Below are 26,975 nucleotides of genomic sequence, written 5' to 3'. Positions count from 1 at the left end.
TATGCTAACCATCAACTAGTTCCTGTTTTTCTGAATCTAATAGTCCGATTAGTTCTATCATGGCATATACCTAATAGCTAATGCCTATTCACATGGGAATCAAATATTTCTTTGAACTGGGTGTTAATGGTGGTATGAAAAACACCTTCAAGCCTATCACATCCAAGACTGTGCAACCAAGTCTACCATAGCAGGTATATGATGACATTCCCCAGAGTCTATTCCCTAATCTGGCATGGAACACAGAAGAAAACAAGCCCCCCTAGCAGACATGAGGCTGCAATCCAGCCCCAAATCAATCCAATAACAACCAGTGTCATATATCCCCCCTTCCACACCTACAGCATTACTGAGAATAAGACCACATAATGGGTCTCCTCACTCAATCAATGCCTTGTCTGCCTGAGCATACAGACACTGCTATGGAAGGGGACATTACCAGAAAATCCCTTCCAGTGCAACTGGCTTTGGTTCTGTCCACAGATGGATATGACACATTGTGTTAATGATATGAGTTGCCTTCATATTCATCCCTGAAAAGAATTCTGGACATTCATTTGGCATATTAAAACAACCAAGTAAGTTTGCCTAGTGATTTTTGTTGACCAACTTGACAGATTGTTAGCTTTGTGTGAAATGTGCTTACAAAATCAGATTTCATTTTTGAAATAAGGTATGTTTAACCATTCAGTGTAAGAAATTACATCTGGTGTTTGACTGTTATATTATGAGATCTGAAAAATAATCCTCTCTCCATTTTCTGAGATCCACTCAGTAACCTAAAAAATGTTTCAGTTTCTATGCGAATACATGTTAAAGTAAAATGCAAAAATCCATTTATGAATGCAAAAATCCATTTATGGATGCAAGTGCGTTGTCAGATCTGACAAATCATTCGTTTAGGGGAAACGCATGTCTCTTTCAATAATATAAAAAGCCGGACGTTTTCACTGCAAAATGTGTGGAAGAGCTTTCAGCGTAAAGACTCACATACGCGTGAAATAGTGTTAGCTGTTTGATCTGACGAACCCCCTGATTAATATTTTTAAAGTAAAACATAAAAGACAACTACAATCAACAGAGAGACCAATGAAAGCACTAAATTAACACAATCCACCTTCACATTCACTACAATCTGCTGACACTCCGCGTTTGCGAAATCAGGGAATGGTCACTGAACACACTTTGAAAACGAATCTGTAATATCATGGAACAATGTACAAGACCACGTGACTTACCTGACTGCACGTGCTATCCTTTCCCCTGCCGCAGACACCCCCGGCTAGCTCACTCGTCGCGTCCCCAGCGCTCTAAGAGGGACCTCAGTCATTGGGGGACACACCTGTAACGGCAGACATGTCCATCAGCATCTTCACAACACCTGCGCCATGGAGGTCTGGCTCCTACTGAAGAATATGTGCTAGCATTTGTCAATTTGGTCAAAGGGAGATAACTCGGTTAGATGCTATTTCAGAACGGATTCTTAATGCGACCGCTTGTATTAGTGGTTTGGTTTGGTTTGACCATCTTTTGCAGTTTGAATGATAATTATTAGTTGACCAGACGGTTTCCTTAAGGACAGGTATATATGCAAGGCTAACCCATTTATGAATCTCTTACATCCAGATTGAATGCATGTTATTGTCAGTTCATTAAACATAAAAGAATACACCCCCATCAGATATGCTTCTTGTAAGGGGCGACTTAATGGAGTTCACTTGGTGATTGAGCTGCTTACATGTCATTGTAGTCTAGTCAATGCTGTTTAACGATGCACTCGAGTCTGGATCAAATAATCCTGTGATCAACATCATGAACATCAATATATGCAGTTTGGATACGATGACACGTGCTAACCGAGTCTGACCACTCCATTTAAGTAGACCGGTCGATATTCATGATGTAAATCACCCGATTTTCTCGTCAATAATGATATTCAAACTGCATGACGATGGTCAGCTAGCAATCGAATCTGGACCAGACAATCCTGTGATCAACAGCATGAGCATCAATCTACGCCTTCTGAATTAGACATAGTGATTATCACTATGCGCATCTTTCTATGAATTGGAATACAATGACATGTATCAACCAAGTCAGCATGCGTTTCGCCTCTTACAACACATATGGTTGCTGAGGACCAAGTGTGTCTGGGCTCATGTCTTAAAACTGCACTTTATAAACCACGTATTTCCACGTACTTGTACATGCTGAAGACGCCTAAGGATTATTAGCCGGTTAACTCAAGCTGCCTGTGAGGCGCGAGAAGATTGACAGCCATGACATAGTCTTCATCCCACCGGGTACCCATTCACGACTTGGTGAACAATGGCAACGTCACTCGTCTAGGGTGAGACCACGTGTCACGTGTGCCTCGTTGTGCGGCAGGACGTACGTCCTTGAACCTCTCAGGAGTGAAGAGCCAAATACGGATGATTTGTGACCTGAACACTATGCAAAGGACCACACGCTGCCATACTACAGATGCACATATCTAAATATCGGTACAGATCACATACAAAGTAACAGCTGAAATGCTGTAATCTTCTCATTCTCAGAATTTCGAATAAGCAAGGGTTTACAAAACACATACAACACAACTAATTTAATTTCCGCAAAATCTATAAATGCAAACGAAACAGCCTCAACATTGTACCCTGAATTGATCTTCCGGCGAAACACATTGGCTATGTATTTACAACTACACGCTCATATTTACATACAGAATTGATTACGTGATGGCATTGTTAGAATTCTTTGGAAAATGGTATTTCACGTCCATTATGATTGCCTTATCTTCGTAAACTTAACATATGATTTGACCCAGTCCATGAAAAAGTAGTGTTTATAGACCAGGGCCCAGTTTCGCAAAACTCTTGAAAGCCCAAGGTCTCGTAACTTTTCTTGAAGCAGTCGTGTTTCCTATGTACTCTAACATTGACTTACGGTAGGCGTAACGTTACGACAGCTTTGTGAAACGGGTCTCAGCTTTCCATATGTTATTGATGACATAAGACACATATCAACCTGACGATATCGACAATATAATGCATCGGTTTTCAAAAGAGACAATGACATATGAAAATTAGTATGAAAGGTGAGGGTGCGTATTTACTAAGCGATCGCATGGGTAAGGTGATCGCAACGTCTATACCTTCTAACGCTGACTTCAGGTAGACGTAACCCTAACGTTGTCTTGTACAACGGCGCCATTTCATTTACTGTCTCTTTCTCTCTAGAGACGTATAGCCTAAAGTCCTTAAATCCTCTGGACAAAATTCGGATTTTTATTCGCACTATACAATTCAGGTTCATGAATGTTTGAATAGCTTGAAATGTCATCCGAATGCATTGCCGCGCTTCTGTCAGTTTTAAGGTAGTTCAAAGGCACTTCTGTTGGGTAATCATTTTTTCAAACTAAATTCTACGAAATTGCCTTAAAGTGCTGCAGTATTAGATGCCCACTACTTCACTTAAACACACGAGCAGAAACACATCTAGGGCGACCAAGGAGGGCGAAACCCGATCATAGTTTATTGGCACGGCTGAGGGTGCACAGCAAATTTGTGGCGATGTAGACAAATGGGCCGCTCACGCTACATAAGTATATACACGTTCCTGGGCTGAAAACCAAAATATTTCTTAACCCTCACACAATTTAACAAATATTACCATTCCTTGTTGATTTATGAGGGAATATTTTTGATGGCTATTAATATGACCACCAGGTTCCGGTTAGTCTTTGTGTTCATGTTCATAGATACGTCCGCATACGGTACATGACACCAGGTGTCTGCGTATGGCCATTTCCAGTCCAACACACTTGTAGTTGTAGCTGTGTAGTTGTGAAGACCGGAGACCTAATTGGATGCCCCGAGGACGGAGTCTTCAAACGTCAATGTCGCCATTAACAGATTCACGTTCACCACATACTGTAGAGTACAGGTGGCGTGGAATGGGGTTTAAGGTCGAGATCAAGGTTGCTTCAATTTATATGTACAGTAAACTTACCCTTATAACGAACTAACGGATATGTCGAAATGGTGGTTATAACTGAAAATCATCATATTCAGAAGATTGTAGGAGAGGTTTAATAGGGTCGAGTAGAGTTGAGTCTGAGATCTTATGACACTTAAGACGAACTGATGAATTGCATCAAGCACGTTCACAAGAGTAGGGGTGAAGTGAAATTGAGCTTAACAGTTGAGTCTGAGATTGGGTTTCTTCACATGCATATACCGTAAAGTACGTTTATGCACCATACCCTGTATGCACCTACGGCTCGGCCCGATGAATGTATTTCCTCCTAAGAGCACATGGGTACAAGATCTGAAACCCATTCCTATAGTCCCCCGCCGTGACATGGCTCGGATATTGAAAAAATACCTCACTCACTCATGGATATTTTCTGAGTGGGTAATATCGTTTAGGGAAGAGACATGGTATTTAGTACTGGTGATCCTTAGTTTCTCCCTAGACCTGGTCATGTGCAAGAACCTTCAGTCACATTACCTGATCATCTCCAACGTCTTCAGTTGGATTTCTCGTGATGATCTCCTCCTTCAGTCAGAATACTCGTAAATATCCTCATTCCTCTGTCACATTATTTCAGACCCGGTGTATCAAATTTTTCCTCAACTGAAAGTCCTCCACCGTTTTTCTCCTCAAAGAAGACCCACCCACCAAAAGGTTGACTCTCACATGTGGAGACGATACCTTTCAAAAGGTGCTAATTATAGTTCTAGTCTAACATTCTCCCAGCTTTATGCTTTGTGAGCTCTCGCCCTGACTTGCCCCACTTAAGGATTTGTGCCAACACTAAGCTGACGTGATGTCAAAGCACCCATTCCATTTCAGCACCTGTATATAAGCATGACATAGCGCATATTCTGCGAAGAACCAGTCTGAGTAGGATGGCCTTCATTCCTGCCCATGTTATCCTCCTCATCATGCTTTATCAGCTTTATCCTGTATTGTGTTACCTGACAGGAATGAGCAAACGAGTAGAAAAACAATTTGTGGATATACATGTATGAGAGGCCCACGCAGTGTTTGCAATACTTTAATTTGACAGTTGGCCATCGGGGCCTGCTGCTACCTGCAGACTTTATAATCTACAGACCCTGAATGAAATCTGCAGGCCCCGAATGTAATCTGCAGGCCCATTTTGCTAAAGGCAAACCAGCATAGAAACAAAGTAGACTACATCGTACACAGTTTCAATTTGATTCTACAGAATCAAGTGAAGTCTATGGCACACGGAGGAGTTTTCATCTGTTAGACTGGTATTGACAATCCTACGCCTAAGCGTTGAAGTACCAGGAAGTGAAACTGTAGATTATGGTAACATGATGGGTCACGGTGATAAAGAAAACAAAGGGGAAACATTCCACTTGACAGATAATTTACTGCGGGCCATAAAGGCCTGCACTTATTTGAAAATGCCGGTCCGATACATTACCAACGGGTGCTGGGTCTTATAACATAAATAAGCTGATTACAACACACACGCACACGTACGCACGCATGCACAGACACTCGCTCCTGCACACTCACACACATCTTGAAATGATGGAATGACAAAGAGTCTGGGAACATGCACTCGTACACCGGACACAAGGGGTCTGAGGTCAGAATGTTGACAAGGGCTGATCTCACCAAAGGAAGTGCATGTATTGAGACGGAAACACGGTGCAGCCATGTAACCAGATCTGACGATGTCGTAGAAACGTGGAAACGGTCTCTACCGATATTGATCTAACGGAAACAGGCAGAGAGTAGTCGACAGGAAGCGGGAAGTTTTAACACAGCAGACAAAAGCAGAGAAAAACGATACAAAATAACAAGCAATGAGAATCGGACATGACGTTTAAACGCAGCAACCGGTTCATCAAAAGGACAGCCAATAATGCATAAGTGTTACTTGTGCTCCAGGCTTGAGATCTGGTTTCCTTCACATGGCGTTTGTATCTCATGTTCTTAATGCCCTTTGTTAAATGGAGTTCATTCAGACAAGTTTTACGTCAAAGCCCGAATACAGTTTTTAATTGTTTTATTGTCGTAATGTGGGGAAAAGAATCAAAAGGCAAAATTGATGTATGGGACAATTCCCTTGAGTTGTACTGTAAGTCTCCGTGTCTTTAAGGTTAACAATTGACTTGACTTGCATGTGTTTGTGACGGGTATTTCCGTATGACAGGATGCGCTCACTCTTGGTCTCAGTACCATACTTACTGTTAACAAATGTTCTAAATGCATTTCTAATCATATACTCGACCTTTTCGTAGACATGTGTTATGAGAATGGATTTTTGCCGTTTTTTTTATATCCTCTCGGTAGCAATTACGACCTCTTTACAAATTTACGTCCATGCATCCATAGTCCGCGTGATAAACAATCCACGGGCAGACAGACAGTACACATGAACGCTCAGCCTCGTGTCCTCCAAGTACCAGTCCGGACCATATTGATTTTCGAATCGCAAAACAGTGTCTGAAGCATGGACCTTCGGCTTGGGAAAGGGCTTACATTAAAATAAGTTAACAAGAGATTATATCTCTAAGCCTGGTCTGAAAAACACTTGCTTTGGGTCACCTTCCAATTAGACGACGTATTTGCTTATCGTTCGCCAACTTCACCAAATCTGGTTTTTCTGTCAATCAGACCCATTCTATTACTGTCCTCCAGTAATCCCTTTCAACAAATAACATCGTCGAGTGGACAAAGTTACTTACCGGTGGACTGTCGGTGGTTCGATTCCGCCCAAGATCAGATGAAACTGTTGTTACCTTGCCTTGCCCTCTCATCATCATATTGATAGATATTGACTTGGAGACAATACGAATGGGATGTGTACTGCATAATGGTACCTCAGTGGTCACGCACTATCAGTATGGTATTAGTCCAGACTGGCAAGCACACATACGCGTGCAATGATCGTGAACTAGGCACAAAACTTCATTTCACCTGATCAGTGGATTGTCTGGTCCAGACTGGATTATTTACAGACCTCCACCATATAGCTGGAATATTGCTGAGCGCGGCGTAAAACCAAACTCACTCACTTACTCATTTCACCTAACAAAGTATTCGGTACGTATGGTATTACCCTGAAGTTTTAAACTTTCCTCATCGTCCGTAAACTAGCCCCATAACATTGCATTGTTTGCAATCCTACCTACCAAGACAGTAAACTGTCACCAGTCCTTCGAAAAATATACGCATTTTATTTTATCACCATCCCGTCCTTTTCTATTATCATTCATTTGTCGGCATGCAATATGTTATCCTCTTGCATGTTTTACGGTATCCATTATCGTCTGTCACCCTTACTTCACCATAATTGTGTCCCCCACCTCCCTACGTCTTCATCCTCTGCAACGATGCACCCACAATATCCCGTTACCCACCCTTTATCCCATCTCGTCAACTTCCTATCACGCATACCTAAATCCACAATCATGTCGCCCATCCTTTCCTTAACCTACAATCTTCTCTCATCATCCTTTACTCAACCTACAATCTTCTCTCATCCTCCTTTACTCAGTCTACAATCTCCTCTCATCCTCCTTTACTCAGCCTACTATCTTCTCTCACCCATCATTCTCACCAATAAACATTTCACAGCCACACCCACCTTGCTACGTCATCATCTGCCACAGTACGGTCGGGTAGCCTAGTGCTCAGTGCGTTCGCTCGTCATGACAAAGACCCGGGTTCGATTCCCCATATGGGTATAACGTGTGACGCTCCTTTCCGGTGTCCCCTGTCGTTGTGATATTGCTAGAATATTGATAAAAGCCGCGTAATACTCTCCTGTCATGGTACGCCCATCCTTTACTCTCTCAGTTGTGTTCTTTCACCCCATCCCGCATTTCGCACCCTTCACTCTCTCCCGATAACCTTCTGTCCCCATCCCTCCCTCGTTCATTCCCATTACCCGCTCGTTTCACCAAAGTAACCAGTCAACCGTGATGACTTGTTACTGAGGTAAATCTCTCCTTCTGGTAGCCGGCACAGCCAAGCCTCGTTTTGATAAGATAATGCAAAGAAGTGCCTTGAAATATTCTGTCATTATCTGAGTAATTACGCTTTCGATCGCTTTCTGTTTGAAGGTGATCTTTGTAAGCTGATTTAAGATTCTTCAAGCCTGTTCGCTGCGATCAAGACTCCCGCACTTACCACCAAAGTAGTCCTTCCTCGAGAGCAGTTGTCCTTTAATGTCCATACAGCGACAGCGGACAAATTCAGGACCAGTCATGCGGTGGGACCTAATGTCACATTCCGGATTTATGTTGAAAACCTCCGCGCTACTTTAATGTGTGCTGACAATCTGCAGCGAAGACGGACCCTGGAGCAAGACGCCAAAATGGAAAGCGCAACCAGGCTTACGAAGGTCTTAATCAAATTGGCAACTACCTGTTCAGAGTGACATGACCATGAGTTGCAGGATGTCACGAATATCATATTTTGTCTTAACTGCACATTAAGATAAGAAAGATACTAATTTATTCGAAAGGGTTCTTTCTGAATTTCTGAAGTATGAGGTAAGTGATGCTTAAGGTCATGGGTAAATATGTTTTGTCAACATTTTAGCAATATCTCTGTCAGGGCGGGATACAAGAAATGGGTCTTACAAACTGAACCCTATTTTTAAAACGAACGCTATTACCACTAAGCTACACCAAACGCGACCTCGGCTTTTATGACAATAATGAACCGAACCTAATGAATATACTTCCACGCTATGGAGGCTCGTGATATTTATGGTTTTCACGGTTACAAGGTCCGCTTGCACAAAGCAATTTCAACGGAGCGACTACTGTGAACCCATGTTTTTAAACCTTGGAATTGGGATCATGGTAGCGCTCAGGGCTTTGTGGAAGAGGTGGCTTGATTGGCCGGAGGTCCGGTGATCTGGGTCCACTTGCCCAAAGTGATGTTAGCACTGCGACCATCTTAAGCGTATGTTGGAGAATGAGACAGAACGTTGAGCGTGTCACTGACCAGCGGGATGTTCTGGTCGAAATCGTCGGGATATTGCTTTTATGCGGCCTCAACACTACTTGATGGAGTCGTGACACACCGGTAGCTTCTAGGTGGAAGGTGTGCACTCGCGTGTGAGGTCTTACGGTCCGACATTTGAGAGTCAATTAAAAGTTCCACCTCCGTTAGGAATTAGGTTTCAGCCCCACCTGGAACGCTGGGTCACAGGTGCCTCCGTGAATCTCTTCATTATACATTCACTTCCAGCACCAACACTCTGGAAGGATCACACCTGTGCTTGATCGCTACGTGATAAGTGGTACTAGGGCGCTGTGAAGGTTTCACGACCCTGCTCCCAACGTTCTCGAAGAGTTTGCGAATCACCTGGAAGTATTGTTGGAATATTGCTGAAAGCGACGTAAAGCCGACTCACCCACTCGAAAATACAGCCAGCCATTCCTTCTGCCATATAGTGAGAGACGCTATTACGAATTGACTGTGTAAATATATTACAACTCCTCTTGGAAATTGATGTCATATCACGGTGTATTAGGAATAAAAATAAACGTGTTTTTCACTCCTCCCGTCGAAGCACTTTAGGCATCGGGGTTATCTAGGCGAGTAAAATATATGAGCGCGGTTTTGCAACATGGCTCTAATCCTACACAAACTCAGGTCGGGGAAATTTACAGCTAATCAAAATTTAGGTTCGGTATTCAAAACAATCAGGAACGTATGCTAACTTATCTCCGGCATGCAACGTGGGGTTTATGGTCCCTCAAGGTCGGTCACGTAAAGGATCATAATCGGGTCGAAACTGCTTTCAACCGGAAACACCCGGACCATTTAAGTGCCCGGATATTCTGTGTGAAAATAGGAAGCTTCGGTGTATTAGTCGTCCAAGGTGGTTTACAGTGATGGGCGTCTTTGCATGCCAAATATCTATGATTATGGGTTCGAATCCTGTTCTAGGGTTCGTGGGTTCGTGGGTTTCCCCTCTGAATAACTTATCTGTGTGGCATTTTAGAAGTTGGGAAGTACAATATAGAACATACTATATGGATAACGACTTCTTTTATTCGCGAGGGTGACGCTTAGGTTCTTGTACGGCTGTCAATGATATAACTGGAATGCTGTTAGATTCGCTTAAGACACTTCACTCACTTACCTAGTCCCTCCGTCAGTCGGTTGCTTACTCACTCAATCAATCAGTGAGTTGCTCACTCACTCATTCACACGCGTCTTAAAACTAAACAGGAGAATGTTGTAAGCGCAGGTGGCAAGTTCCTTAATTAACAAAGGCTGATTACAGTACGATCAGGTCAGGTCAACATCTTTCAGAGTTTCGTTAGCACTTCACCCCGGGAGCGCAAACCGTCATACAACGCAACGTTATTTGGACACGAGATTAATCAGTTTCCTAAACGTGGCTCCGTGAGATTTGGAATCTATTTCAGTCCATCCAGAACTCCGCTGAGTTGCAAGACATGTCAAGCCGGGCATGGCTGAACGCCGAGCGGGATGTTGAACACGAATTACAACGTGCGGAGTCAACCCCGCAACACCGTGTACAACGACTAAGTACCGACTCGGGAGAGTTGTAACTCACTATTGCAAATGGCAATTCTAGAATGGAAGTAAAGCTCTATTAATTCTGATAGTAAATTATCGGAAACGATTGCCTTGACGAGAGTGGATGACGCCTCGGGCCCTTTGGAGCAGCAACCAAACCCTGGCTGGTTGTCAGGGAGGGACATCGAAGCTGATGCGGAGAGCGGGGGCCTGGTTTAAGAGAGGGCGGTGGATCAAAGGGGGAATGAGAGACTATCCCCTTATTGGATCCAATCAGTTGATTATGGCGTACCTGTACGCGATTAAATGCACGATGTTGATTTAACCATTTTCCTGGTTTGATAGTGCGGACGGCGATGTCTCGTAAAACGCTTCCAATCTGATGGTATAAATGGGCATGTAGGACATGTAAAACTATATTGGTAATCTGCGACACTGAAGACGAAGGTGCGTGCGTGCGTGCGTGCGTGCGTGCGTGTGTGCGTGCGTGCGTGGTATGTGTGTGTGGGGGGGAGGTGTTTGGAGGTATTGGCGTCACGTTCCTGAGTGGAATCTCTGAGTTCATCCAGTCAGTCGACATGGATTCTATATATAATATTAATAATTGTTGAATGCATCACGTCTAACTGATGAATGGATCATTTCATCCCCAAACAAGTACAAAATAAGCTACTAAGAAAGTTAAGGATCATCCGATTCTTTTTATAAACTATTCCAAAAAGCGAAATGGGATTTGTATTTTTACAAATCTATTAATTACTTGTTGTGTTCAAACAATCGTCAAAATATGTAACAAAAGTTTTGATAATACACAATTACAGAAGTAACAAAATGGATTTTACCTGAATGTTGATTTTGATGAGATGTCTTACAAGGATTAGAAAGGCATCTCCTCAACGCAACAGAAATCACCTTCCAGCTGCAATTGTGCAGCAAAGAGCATTCTCTGTCTGGCAATAAAAATCCAGATTACTTTCAGAAATTGGAATTCGTTTTGAAGGAGTTTCAAGATCAAATCACTACGTCACGTCTTGATTCTGAGACACGGAACATCGCCATTGAAAGAATGCATGCAGGAGATTAGCAATCTTCTGTTGCCAGGCATCTGAATGTCAGCCTGTGGAAGATATCATGGTTTGTAGTTCGTTGCAACCAAACAGGTATAACACATGACCGTCCCCGTACAGGAGACCCTGGGTTACTACTGCAGCCCGAGATCGGTACATCCGGGTACTGCAGTTGCGTGATCGTACTGCCACGGGTGACAGCACTGCAGCCAAGGTGTCTGGACCTCAGAGGATATCCGGTCAAACTGCACGGAACAGGTTGAAAGTGATTGGTCTGAGAGCCAGGAAACCCGACGTCGGGTCGTGCTACGTCGTCACTATCGCGCTCAGCGTCTCTGTGATCTAAAAGTATCCACTTGGTTGTATAGACATTACCTTCTTCTAAACTATTGTGTGTCGTTTTGTGGACGAGTTATACGTTTAAATTTATAACATTTTTGCAACATATTTCTCGTTTCTCTTTTTGGATATTTCAATTATCATACTTAAGATAATTTCCCGTGAAAGAGTCTTGTGATTCTTAACTTCACCTGAGTGGTTAATGAATTGAGGGATTAATGTTTTGCACTCTAATGACTTGCAGTTTTCATTCATCCCCGGGGTACTTGTACCCATTAAAGACGCAGTGCAGGACCAGCTTGAATCAAATTATTCTTTGAAACGGTCCTTTTGAAGATCCGGGTTAGAATTGGTCTTCTGTAACCCACGCTTGCCTTTTTAACACGAGCGGTTGGTCAGGCTCGCTGACATGGTTAACACATGCCATTGCATCCCAATTCCGTAGTTCATGCTGTTGATCACTGGATTGCATGGTCCAGACTCGATTATTTACAGACCGCAGCCATAGAGGTTGAATATTGCTGAGTGCAACGTTAAACACCAATCCAACCAACCCTTTAAAATGCATATAAATGGCACTTTACCAATTGAATAAAAGAGTTAAGGATCATCAGGGTCTTCATACGTCATCACTGTACTTTGCATGTCAGGCCATACCGAAAATGGAGACACTATGGTGGACCGTAACCGCTGAGTAGTATATAAAGTCCTGTCTTATTTAGCCCTGATAAGATAATATTTCCAATTTCAGATATGTTTTTATATGGCACGGTCTGTTTCGCGCACTGTTCTGCGCAGAACATCCACGATGTCTCTGTTGTAACGGCTTACGATTTTCCTTAATGAAAACCACATTTTAAAAAAAATATTAAAAATATTTCAAAAGATGCCAAAATGTCAGTAATGCCACGCTGTCCATCTCTCACAGAGCTCTCAAACACGATCAAGGATGAGCAGTGACAGCAGGAGAGTTGCGTTGTCACGCTCTGGAAGCTGACGGGATTACAGGAGTAGTTACGGTACATGTATGACAAGAGTTCTATTCCTCTGATAATATCCCTGTTGTCCTTATCACGAGACATATCCTCCCAGATATCAAACATCAATCAGCAGACGTGGATCCACCTTCAGAAACTTGACTCGAATACAACGTTGTCTACAGCTGTTAAGACGCGTGCATGTGGTCGCACATTGATCATGAGATGATATTGATGACGTTGCGTGACACACAGGTGCGTGCAATCTTGTGGATCGTTTATAATAGGACAGTGTAGCTGCACAGTATGTTTATTGCTGATGTATCGTACACCATGACATCATCATGTTTGTGATCAACAACACAAGCAGTACACATAATAAACTTCATACAAATGCCAGGGATGCAATAATTGATAGAACAGTCAGGCAATACCAAGTCATGTTTGTATCTTTATTCACGAACCTTTAGAACAAGTCGTTGAGAAAAAAGACAGTGTCATGTTTGTTTGTTGTCAGAAATGGTCCGGTAAATGTGTCGGCCTGTAAAAATCGAGTTTTGACCACGAGGTCAAGTCGTTCGGAAATAAAACAGTGTCATATGTGTTTGTTATCAGAAATGTTCCAGTAAATGTGTCGGCCTGTAAAAATCGAGTTTTAACCACGAGGTCAAGTCGTTGAGAAAACACAAACCCTGTGTCATGTTTGTTTGTTATCAGAAATGTTCCAGTAAATGTGTCGGCCTGTAAAAATCGAGTTTTAACCACGAGGTCAAGTCGTTGAGAAAAAAAAACAGTGTCATATGTGTTTGTTATCAGAAATGTTCCAGTAAATGTGTCGGCCTGTAAAAATCGAGTTTTGACCACGAGGTCAAGTCGTTGAGAAAAAAACCCAGTGTCATATGTGTTTGTTGTCAGAAATGTTCCAGTAAATGTGTCGGCCTGTAAAAATCGAGTTTTGACCACGAGGTCAAGTCGTTCAGAAAAAAAACAACCCAGTGTCATGTTTGTTTGTTATCAGAAATGTTCCAGTAAATGTGTCGGCCTGTAAAAATCGAGTTTTGACCACGAGGTCAAGTCGCTGAGAAAAAAAACAGTGTCACGTGTGTTTGTTATCAGAAATGTTCCAGTAAATGTGTCGGCCTGTAAAAATCGAGTTTTGACCACGAGGTCAAGTCGTTGAGAAAAAAAACAGTGTCATGTGTGTTTGTTGTCAGAAATGTTCCAGTAAATGTGTCGGCCTGTAAAAATCGAGTTTTGACCACGAGGTCAAGTCGTTGAGAAAAAAAACAGTGTCATGTGTGTTTGTCGTCAGAAATATTCCAGTAAATGTGTCGGCCTGTAAAAATCGAGTTTTGACCACGCGGTCAAGTCGTTGAGAAAAAAAACAGTGTCATGTGTGTTTGTTGTCAGAAATGTTCCAGTAAATGTGTCGGCCTGTAAAAATCGAGTTTTGACCACGAGGTCAAGTCGTTCAGAAAAAAACAGTGTCATGTGTGTTTGTCGTCAGAAATGTTCCAGTAAATGTGTCGGCCTGTAAAAATCGAGTTTTGACCACGCGGTCAAGTCGTTGAGAAAAAACAGTGTCATGTGTGTTTGTTGTCAGAAATGTTCCAGTAAATGTGTCGGCCTGTAAAAATCGAGTTTTGACCACGAGGTCAAGTCGTTGAGAAAAAAAACAGTGTCATGTGTGTTTGTTGTCAGAAATGTTCCAGTAAATGTGTCGGCCTGTAAAAATCGAGTTTTGACCACGAGGTCTATGCAGTAGGAATACGACAACATGCATGAATCCTATCAGCGAGCCTCCCTACCCGACCCGGTAAGTATCATCTTATGACAAGTATGGGTTTATAACCCGGAAACTCAAGACGTGCCCAGTGGATCACCTCTTACCACCAGCATCGGGATGCTTGAGACCCTTTCTATTCACATTCCCCATGGGGTAAATTAACATGTATCACACATGTCCTTTATACTGGAGTATGGGATGCTCCGGAGTAATCGGTCACATCACGACGCCATGCACACTGCTCACGCTAGTGATTGATAGTAAGAGCTAGTGTAGGAAATAAGGCCCGTCCGACCGCCCGAGTCGGGCTAGACTTCAGACGGAGGTCCAAATTCACAGCTGACCAGCCCGATAGGCAAATTCTAGATGTTCCATACATCTGAGTGAAATGTTGGTGTCTGGTTTGGTTAAATCCATGTGGGGCTGGTAACGTTTTGAAGTTTAATGTCAGACTGGGTTTGGGCTTATTTGATACTCTGTAAGGGCACTTATCAATTGAAACCAGAAACCATGAAAGTGTAAGCCAGGCCAACTGTGAAATAGGCGAGATAAATGTCATTGAGCATATGCACTATCGCTTTCCTGTTTTAAGACCATGCTTAAGACCATGTAGGAGTGCATCTTTGGGAGAATCGATAGTTTACGTGTAGTCAATGCCGTATCCGTGATATTGTACATCCTGAAGTATGGACATAGACAGAGGTGACGAACGCTGTCCATCATAATAATAGCATGTGATCTTTGTTTTACCGATTGCATGTTTCTTCGAGTTTAGCATGATATTGTGCTTATGAATGCCATGTTCGCGGAAAGACAAACACATTGTGTCATGTTGCAACCGTCCCCAAACAGTGAGGCAAGTAATGACAGGTATTCATCTGAAAACAAGGAAAAACGACAACATAGGTACACACGGCACGAATCAAAAAGTGCATTGGAAATGTAAGCAAGGAAAATTCCATTGATATCTTTAAACATATTTATAATCTCGATCGGGTTATAACGATTTATAAACCTAAAGAACGCTGCCAAGTGGTTCTTGGACCACACAGCCATGAATAAGTGATAGCATTTGTCATTGTCAGACAGGCCGATCTGCAAATAGCATCATATTTTCCTCAATTTTATACGCTGCAGTGTTCAAACAGAAATGTTTCCTGACATGCCACTAGAAGATTATGGACCAAGTCGGCGAATACGAATGTTATCCACAGCTAAAACTATCTTCTTGTTGATCGGGCTTAATAGACGGCCTTGGTCCGCACGCTGGTCACCGTGGTGCCAGTCTTCAGCCGTGGTGTTTGTACAGCTAATCACAAATGACGCACACGTAGGGATAGAAGCGTCGATTTGATGAGAAAAGCCAATATTCCGCCTTCGTACGGTTTTGATTACTTAGCGGTGGATTAACCGGAAACGGAAGTCTTTAGTGGCGGAAGTTCAAATTGGACATCCGGGCGTTATGCAGACGTAAATGGAAGACATAATATCCTCATTCAGTGGCTAGTTTTTCTGGTGAATTAATCTACTTAAGACTTAAGGGCGATATTTCGGTTCTTTTGTCAAAGTTTGGATAGGGAAAAAAGTCTAGAGAGTCAAGGACACATTAGCTAGAAGAGACTAAAATAAACGTGGTTCAGTTGCCATCTTCTGCATCTTTACATTAAATCGGAGACCCTGGTGTCCCAGTCGTATATAGCTCTGTAGTTGGCGGAGCAGTGACGTCACTCTGAAGCGCGCGTTGAGGATGGGTTCAAATCACGTTTTGTCCACATTATTTTTAGTTCTTTGACCCATGACCCGGGGATTTCGAACATCTGTGACCTGCATCATGTGGGGCTTTCTTCCAAGGAACGGCGGGGTAGCCTAGTGGTTAAAGCGTTCGCTCGTCCCGCCGAAGGCCCGGGCACAATGTATGAAGCCCATTTCAGTGTCCCCTGACTTGGTATTGCTGTAATATTGCTGAAAGTGGCGTAAAACTCGTTCACTTTATTCCAAAATTACCCTGACATGTCGTGATACAACCAATATTCTATTCAAATCGGAATTAAACCCAATTCACTCACTCACTCATTCTTGTATAGCTGATACTATACTGACGGGCAAAAGAAACTTTCTGTTGAAAAATGTATCACAAATTCAACATATAAAATCATGATCAAATGCAAATTGTTCCATCGTTATTGCCTCAAACATGAGTTTCATTACCACAAACAACAGCGCCCCTCTTGACCACACTGGGCGAAAAACAAATGCACGTGTTGTGCATGTAAGGCTACAAGGCACGTGCATATACGGTATAAAACCACCCCACAGTGCCGAGCAGATCGCACTTAAACTGAAAAAACAGTTAACAATGCCAATTCCGCCGGAACGCTGCAGGTGGGCGCCACTACGGGTGGCGTTGTAAGAACGTTCCACTGTTCTGACGTTACCGTCAGGAACCTTAGTCAGCGTTATCATCAGACTGGCCAGACCTCCGACAGACCCAGGACAGGCAGGCCAAGGCTGACAACTGCGCAGAAAGATCGCACCGGACAAACCGCTTCCTGACGGTGACGTCATCAGCGGCAAGGGCTCTCGGTCACCCAGTCAGTCGATGGACGGTAACAAGAAAACTACGTGCCCATGGTATCAGGGCCTACCGACCGTACCGCGGAAAGCTGCTGACTGACAGACATCGTCATCTGAGGGTACAATGGGCGACAAGAGTTAGACGTTGGCAACGAGGTCTGTTTTCTGACGAAAGCAGATTCTGTACATCTAGAGGTGTTGGAAGGGACATTTCGCTGCTACGTCCAGGAAGCAGAGCCGTTTGATGAGGACAGCGTTATGATAATTGGGTGGAATTTGCGGTGAGCCAAAGACAGAATTCGTGGTCATCAACGGTAATCTGACCAGCCAGCGATACATTGACCAGGTTCTTCGACCGGCAGTTCTACCATTCCTTCAACAACAACGACAGGACAATGGTCGACCGCACGTTGCTATAGTTGTGCAGAACTTCTTTCACGTCAACAACGTTAACATCCTTCCATGGCATGCACGCTCTCCTGACACGAGACAGAACCCGCCACTTACAGTTCAACAAACAGCTCAAGCACTTGTCTAAGAAAGGAGGCGTATATCAGCTGACGTCATCAGACGCCTCACCACTTCAATGAGAAAACGCGTGTTTGCGTGTATTCAAGCCAGAGGTGGACATACTCGCTGTTAGTGACTTCAAAACCCAGATTGACGTATTTCACGTTTGGACCGTCTGACGGTGAAATCTCTGTTTTGACCTCATTTTGAACAAAATGTGTTTAATAAGTCTCAAAGTCTCAATTAAAGCTGAATTTTGTTTAGTCAACATGTGCCTATGTCATTGTTTAACAAATGACAACATTTAAATTTCACTTTGTGCTTGTCGTTGTTTAAAGGTGTCAAATTGTACCAGGGGAAAGTTTCTTTTGCCCGTCTGTTTATTTGTTGCAGGTTAAGCATTTTAAACTGTGTTTTACAGCACACTCTATTACTCTTCTGTCAGGCAGAGTGAGTTTACTCCCATATTACGTTTACTTCAGTTCAATAACCAATGTTAATCAAAGGAAAACACAATTTAACTGGTATATAAACGCACGCATGCGGAAACAGTCTTACTGCATGACAAAGCGTGAAACACGTGTTATTCAAAATAAAGAACATCTGAAATGGCTCAGAATACCATAAAAATAGAACTGTGCGTACTGCATAATGTAATTAGCAATCAGCGAAGTGCGAACACGTGGAATATAATCAAAACAAGAGGCACTTTTTAACATTCACAGGTGCGCCAGTAAAACAACCTGAGTCAGCATTTTTAAAACACACGTCTGGGGAAGAAGCATCTTAGCTTTGAAGACTTCTTTGATACAAAACACTGCAGACTTACAAACTTAATATATCTGTAAAAGGATTTTTTAACACACACACAGCTTAAAATCGTTTGGTGTTATTGTCTGTTTGACTTGATTCATTGTGTGTCATGGCTGATTGTGTGTCATGACTGATTGTGTCTCGTGGCTAATTGTGTGTCATAACTGATTGTGTGTCTTGGTTGATAGTGTGAAGTGACTGATATTGTTTCTACATGACTGTGTGGCTCGATCGGCTGTGTGTCAATAGCGTGATTTGACTGCTCGTGTGTCTTGGGGATTGCTTGTTTTGACTGATTGTGTCACAGTGACTTTGTTAGTTATGTGTCTTGTGCTGATTGTGTGTCTAGGCTTATTGTATATCTTGACTGATTGTGTGACCTGGTTGATTGTTTAAGCGTCTTGTACGTCTTGATTGACTGTGTGTCTTGGTCGATTGCGTGTCTTCATTGATTGTGTTTCTTGAGTGATTTTGTGCCATGGTTAATTGTGTGACCTGACTGATTGTAGTACTTGACTAATACCCGAGTGATTCTAATATTTTACTGACTTGTAACCTGATTTAACGCCACCCGGAATAGAACAGACGGATAGATTTTGCACAACTTGTTATAATATTTCTGAAACGTTGCCGGAAGCGCCTTCAGCCAACATTCCTTCCAACTAACTGTCCACTAGTAAAGACACAAACGACTCGCCCACGCTGCTATCATGGTATAACGTTGTTAGGGAAACATTATTAAGGCTATCGTCTTCTCTTGTTATACAGCCTCTATACAAGCCAACACAACTGTGTTTTATAGATTCGAGTTGAGCTCGGAATATAGAATAAACGATATAATGACTCCCATTTTGCACGGCGCATTCGTATACCCATCGTATCTCTCTTCAGCTTTAAATTTGCTTTGGTTAAAGTCCGTGTAATTCTTCTGTGTTCAGTGTGGGGCTAAGTGACCAATATGTATAAGACTACCAGAGGGAAACATGCAGCGCTGTTATTTCTGTAAACATGATCATATAGTTGATCTTTCAGGCTCAGAGACGTATCGGTAACGGTTGCAAGGATTTGTTTAAACAGCAGCTATTTATATTTATCTTGCCCCTTGCTTTAGAAAATCAATTAAGCCCGTTATGTTTTCAACAGAAACATGTCTGTTGAGTGGCAGAATAAGCGTTAGGCCGTACAGTGGTGTCATGTCGTGTCGTGACATGACATTGCTGTGGAGTTGTAGGCCTATAGCATAGTCGATTGCCCTTTGTTGGTGAGTGAGCGATTTGGGTTTTACGGCGTTTTGAGTGAATGAGTTTTGTTTTACGCCGCTTTTAGCAATATCCCTGCAATATCACAGTGGGAGATACGAGAAATGGGCCCCACATATTGTACAAGTGTGGAGAATCTAACCCGGGTCTTCGGCGTTACGAGGGAACGCTTTAACCACTAGGCTACCCCAGCGGCGTTTTTTCTCTTTTTTTACAGTTGGGGTTGGGGGTGGGGGTGGGGTGGCAAGCTTCATATTTGTCATTTTGACGAAACCCATGTAAATGGGTATATTGGTGACCATGAACAGGGTGAACGGGATACGAAAGCACGATCGTTGGTTCCTGGTGCGCCAAGGGGACGCAACAATAAAAGTTGTGTCTTTGATCCCCACTCCCCCACTCATTCACAAATGAACGTATAGAGTAACCATCCACCTTCCGCTGAAAATGGGACAATTGCGATATCTCTTCCTAACGGATGAAGCTGATAAGGATTGACCGAGTCGTAACTGTCTCTGGCACCTGTTCAGACAATATTTTATTCTATTCTAAACTTCACCACCTCAACAACCACGTTGAAATGCTATTTTTGTCCTTTATTCACGTGGCTTATCTGTCAGCTAATATGAGACTCTTCTGACTCTTTCGTCAGTAAATGTGCAAAATCAATCCTACTCTCTGGCCACGTTTTCCAGCGTATTACACATGGTTCCATCATTTATGTATATTTAAGTTCCTGCTTCAAGAGACCCGTGAAGATCCCGGGGTAGAATAGGCCTTCAGCAACCCATGCTTGCCATAAAAGGTGACTGTGCTTGTCGTAAGAGGCAACTAACGGGATCGGGTGGTCAGGCTCGCTGACTTGGTTGACACATGTCATCGGTTCGATGCTCATGTTTTAGATCACTGGATTGTCTGGTCCAGACTCGATTATTTACAGACCGCCGCCATATAGCTGGAATATTGCTGAGTGCGGCGTAAAACTAAACTCACTCACTCATGCTTCGTGATTCCTAGCACCGACGTACTAACGGTACTGCCTAGCATGCTAACCCTTGTCGCGAATACCTTGAGTCATCCGTGATCCATTCATGAAGTTTTCAGCTGTTACTATGCTTTTAATGCCCACTGAAACCTGTTTCGTGACATATCCGGGAATGGTTAGGTTCTGGCGTCGATGTTTATAAATACTAGTGTAAACGATAATCGTGCTTCATACAAAGTCCAGCAAATACATCTACACTGACATGACGCACTGAAACCTTAAGGTCGAGGACCTAATGGCTAAAGCGCTCGCTCGTCACGCCGAAAACCCGGGGTTCGATTCCCCAGATGTCAGTCTAAATAAACGTAGGCTCAGTATTATTCGTTATAGCAGTGTAAAGAATAATACTGACCCTAAGTTTACTTAGGCTGCTCCACAATGTGTGAAGCCCATTTCCTGTGTCCTTTGCTATATGCGGCGTAAAATCATACTCATTCACTGATTCCTCAAGACAGTTGATGTAGACATCTTGACTTTACAACGCACAATTAGGATGTTTACGTGAATGTTGGGAGCATGACACAGCACGTGGTTAATGAATGTGACGAAAGATTGTATAACTCTCAGATGCTCAAAACACCTTTGTTTAGCCGTAAATCGCACATACGCAATCCCACGGCTAGCTGCAAGTCAACGCCCACGTGCAGCAGTCAGAAACTGTGCAAAAATAGTTCATGGGCATTCTAAAGTTCATTGGAGGTGTTATCAAGAGCAGGGGAACATTTCTCACTTGACATGGGCCAGCCGTCCACGGCTGATGTTACGTGATGAAGACAGGTATGTTCGGTTGGTGCGCCCACATATAATGAAAGCACCACATCAACAGCTTGGACAATTCATGACTGGAGCCCATCTACTGACAGAACAGTATGCAACGGTTTGTGGAGCATAACATCCCCCCCCCCCCGATGTCTCGTTATGGCCCATGGGAGTTCAGGATGATGTTCAAGTAACACCAAGTCGTCAGTGTGGAGGTGGATGCGTAATGCTATGGGAAAACATCACAATTCAAACTTGTTCATGTCACTTTAATGTGGAAGTCGCAGCGGCTTCGTGTGCTGGCGATCAGGTGCCTGGCTCCGAGGATGTGGGTTCGAGTCCCGTAGTAGTCCAGTACTAGAATGTATCCTTTAATATGAAAGTGCAATCCTAAATATACCATACGTAACCCTTTGTATGAAGCACACCTTTTGTCCCCGAACAAAATAAACAGACATTATATTTGTACATATCCTTTGTGGTATAATATCTAAAGTCCATCGGTGCTAACATCAAAATGAGTTAAAATGAACTCACTAGCAAGACAAATACCAAAGGTGACCTGATTTTTTAGATCACCACTAAAACTCATCACTGATTACACCCTCACGCACCAACCGCTCACGGGCGGTTAACAATCCCTCTACGTTACCTCATGTGTATAAGCTGACACCAAATATCACGACAGTAATGTACACCTCTATAAATATTTCGATAATAACATGATTCCATTGTCCTCGTTGGGGCAGGCTGTTCCCCTCACTTTCGCGCTCAGTTACATATGATACTCGAAGTGTTGTGCAATGTGCGTGTGTGTGTCTGTCTCTCTCTCTCTCTCTCTCTCGCTCTCTCTCTCTCTCTCTCATACTCTCTCTCTCTCTCTCTCTCTCTCTCTCTCTGTGTGTGTGTGTGTGTGTGTCTGATGCAGGTACCAGACCTTTACCACCGCAATGTGACTCCCTGAGCACGGTGAAACCTCACAAACCTAGAAATAAGTAGAAACACAGTCGTCGAGCACCGAGATTCGAACCGCACTCATATGTTTCTGACGTGCCCAAGGACATTTGCAGCTTTGCTAGACAGAAACAAATTGGCAAATTTCTCTAAATCAAAATGTAAAATGGTGTCTCCATTCTCTACCAAAGCCATTTAAGTGTTGAATATCCTGAAGAAAAACGTGTTCCTCATTTGAAGCACTAATCGATCATGTATCCAGTTTCTAAAAAAACTGCCAACAAAACCACACGCTTAAGGATACTGGGTCTGTAAAAATCAGCCGTAACGGGTGGTCTCAGGTTGAGTTCTTGATACAGACTGTAAGCACCCCAGATTCTCCAGACAACCCTCAAGAGTGTTCATGTATTGGTTACAGAAATGTGTTCCAAAGTATTTACGAGCATGGACGTTACACCAGATCACATCAGGAAGGGTCCTAGTTGCTTGTGTTGTTTACTTACACAGTGTGTTGTACAGCAATAATATATACAGACAGAAACACAATTATTCAACAACCAGTTTTGGCAGGCTGATTGAAAGAACGTAAATCCTCTTTCAAAGTTTGACATAAGCTGGTATATTCAGTTTGTAGGAATGTGGGATCGTTAGGTGTTCTGTGTAAAGTTGAAACAGAAATCTGCTATTGTTCCTCAAAATCTTAAGACAACGCATTAAAACAATGTTATACCATTTTTATGAATATACAAAACAGACATAACTTTCGGAAGTAAAAAATACTATTCTCAAAACATCTGTTTGAAGTAGGGGCTTGTTTTCAAATTTGCTTCGTCAGATATCAAGTGCAGATCTTTGAAGGGCCTCAAGTGCAGATCATATACTCATCTCACTTCCCTAGGGCCTAATGATAAAGTAATAATCGACGTAACAAAAATCATTACAAATTGTCTTAATATTAGAAGATTAGTCAAACCCTAGACGTCCCTGGCTGTCTGTTTGCATGCGTCGACATGATCTATGCGAATGTAACTTGTATTTTCAGGCGTATGAAGGTTTATTAGGTGATTGTTCTTTGTTACTTGGCCTCATCAGAGATCTGCTTAACCGTATTGTTAGACCAAACGTATTGCCTTGGCACTATTGGTTTCAGCTTGGAGACTACAAAGACTTCATCCACCTTACAAAGACTCGGACAAAACAATTGCAGACTCGCAGACAATGTATTAAGAAAGATGGAAGAACAGGAAGTCCCTCGGAGAGTTTCTGCCATCCATTGTCTGCACAAACTCGGCTGTCATGTGACCGTCTACGTCTGTCACTAACTCTCATTTGAATCTCATTAAATGTCTTGTTCTCTCGTTATAACCGGAAGTGGCAAATGCACTCGTGTAGCACACCGGAGATGCACGTAGCGAATCAGTAAGCTAGATGACTGAAATGTATAGCATAACAAGCGTTAATAACAACTAAACCGTCTTCACTGCCGACTCCAGAGTGGGAGACGTGTTCAGGTCCTAAAGCTTTCCATTTTAGAAACACGGTGAGGGCTTCAATAAAATTAGTGTCGGCGTCAGCGTCTATTTAAGTAACGCTAGTGATGTCCTTATCCCCCTTACGCTACCTCCGTCATTGATGATGCCAGGACACAGGCAGACTTAACGAGGACGCCGCCTTAGAATAGTAAAGAACCATTGATCAAATTCGCATGAGTCAATTTCTCCATGATAAACTGCGTTTGACTAGCTTGACCTTCTCGAGTATGACCTCGAGAGATTTCCACGTGTTGTCAATTCGAGCACAATGTGACCTGTGAGAAATTTACGTGTTATGAGTCCGGACATAATATGGCCGTAGAAGCTCCACGCGTTATGATCCTCATCACAATATGACCCAAGGAACCTGCGCGTCTTGTGATCCTCGCAATGTGAGCCCAGGGAACTGCACATGTTGTCATCCCAACCACAACATGACCCCAGGAAATGCACGTGTTGCAATCCTGACCACAATGTGACCTCGGGAAACTGCTCGTGTTGTGATCACAAGCACAATATCACCAGTTGGAGCTACAAGTGTTGTCATTCCGAGCACAACAGGGCAGGTGGGTTCTGAAAGTGTTGTGATATGGCCAAGTGTTAATGATACACCAGTGATATGACATTGTCTATATCAAATGTTTGGTTAAGTCTTGAATCCTAAATCAGGATTGAGAAAAGAAAAAAGAGTTTTTAGACTGTAACATTACCACAAGGCATCAATAGATGTCCATGCGTCACATATAGGAACCGAAACTTAATCCATCATAAACTGACAGTGACTGGTGTTGTGCCTGTGTAACGCAGTTAGGATTGACACATTTGTTCTGGATGTCAGGAGAGAGTGATTGAGCTTAATCTTTGTCTGCTTTTAGCCATGCTCCATCAAAATCTCGGCAGGGAACAACAATAATGGTCTTGTCACGTGATATGTCTGATAGCGAATGAACACTGACGCTACCTGAACGACTTGAAAATGTATTTTTGAGGAAGATCGACCACAATGGTAAATTATGATTTTCAGGAATATTATTATTCTGAGATGCGCTGGTTTTAGCGAAAAAGTACAGACGAATAAGTTAATCGTTTTTGTCACAATATATTAAAAAAAACAAACATACTATACAACGTCCTCGTGTCTACCTTCATATATACATCGTACTAATCAGATGGGTCTGTAAGCATTTTGCCAAAGCTCCTGGATTTCACCACTGCGGTAAATACATTCCAGTGAACTGTGTCATCCTCAGCTGACCCATGTCGTGAGAACCTACTGAACAGATAAAATGGTCAGGCTCGCTAAATTGGTTGATTGAAGCATGTCATCATATCCCAAGTACACGGATGGGTGCTCATGATGTCAATCACTAAATGTTCTTGCCCGGGTAATTTGCAGGCGTTCCTCATATACCTAGACTATTGTTGAGGTTATCGTAAAGCAACGAACACACGTTATAGTGACAAGAATTTCTGATATAGATTTCGTTTGGATGTTGTTTTACGTGCTCTCAAGAACATCCCTGCTATATAGCGTTAGTCTGTAAATATCGAGTCTGCACCAGACAATCGAGTGATCAACAGGATGAGCATCGATCTACGCAACTGGGATACAGTGACATGTGTCAAACATTATCCCGATAAGCATGGATCACAGTCTGAATCTTCAAAGGTTCTGATATATACTCACACGCAAAAGAAACACGCAAGTTTCTTACTCAAAGGAGGAATTAAAGTCAGACCCTGAAATTATAACAACGTTGATAAATAACGATGGATGATAGTGTTGTTAACAATTTATGTTGCGTTTTGCAAAGCAGTGTGGGAACACAAGGAAAAAACCAAATCGCCAGAACGCACCGTTTCAATGTGAGCATCATGCACACTTTCCTCATGCAATCAAACATGCATGAGTTGTCACCTCTTCATAGGGTATGAAACTGAGCCAAAATCTTTGGCTAGTCGCTCTTTGTCCAACGATGCCACGTTTAAATCAACTTGAAAGGAACCAAACCATCGGACGGTTGGAAGCTGTCCAAGATGTTGCCCGTCATCAACAAATAAAATCAACAAAACCACGATCTACCGTCTCCAGCATCGATACAACACAACGCAGACTACAGATGACCTTCCCCGAAACGGCCGTCTTAGGGTCACCACCACCCCTCGACAAGATCGACACATTACACGAGATCTTCTGCTGACTGCAAGCCAGACTGCTCGAGACACCATAGGAATGCATAATCGACGCATCAGCCTTGACACTGTCATCCGACGTCTACGTTCCAACATCCTACGATGTCCCCGACCAGCACGACAACCACGGCATCGACAAGCACGACTTCAGATGACAAAGGGTCTTTAATACTGGCGTCATGGTGAATGGAGACGTGTCATATTCTCTGATGAGAGTTGATTTCGAGTGCTACATGCATATGGAAAGGTCAGAATTTGGCGACGTCAAGGAGATCGTATTATGACAGAATTGTTTTGGAAAGGGATGCATGGTGTGCACCCAGCGTCATGATTTGGGCTGGATTTGGGCTTTTTGGCGAGACTTGGACCAATGTGCTTCCAGAATGTGGGTCAGCGTCGAAGACATGGGGTCACAGCTCAGCGAACTTCGCACAGCTGTTATGAATGAGTGCATGAGGATCCCCAGGGCCTTTACGAATCTTCTGAATCGCTCCATGTACAGAAGATACTAATGCTAATGTTGGCAACACCAGATGACGTCATGGCAGTTGAATCTGTACAACTCTTTTGCGGTCTCAAAAGGTAATGACGTCATCTGATTTTGTTGCCA

General features: G+C 42.9%; 1 protein-coding gene across 1 annotated transcript in view; it reads right to left on the bottom strand.

Moving 5' to 3' along the window:
• LOC137265282 (guanine nucleotide-binding protein G(t) subunit alpha-2-like) overlaps positions 1-26,975 on the bottom strand; it is a 149,519-nt gene that overhangs the window by 78,107 nt on the left and 44,437 nt on the right. The window contains exon 2 of the mRNA XM_067800640.1: positions 1,239-1,342. The gene's annotated coding sequence lies outside the window, so the exon portion shown is untranslated. The remainder of the gene's footprint in view (positions 1-1,238; positions 1,343-26,975) is intronic.

Source organism: Haliotis asinina, chromosome 15, assembly GCF_037392515.1.
Source record: "Haliotis asinina isolate JCU_RB_2024 chromosome 15, JCU_Hal_asi_v2, whole genome shotgun sequence".
In the NCBI taxonomy this organism is placed as follows: Eukaryota; Metazoa; Mollusca; class Gastropoda; order Lepetellida; family Haliotidae; genus Haliotis; species Haliotis asinina.
The sequence above is the reverse complement of the archived record's forward strand: the minus strand, read 5'-3'. Positions and strand labels throughout refer to the sequence as shown.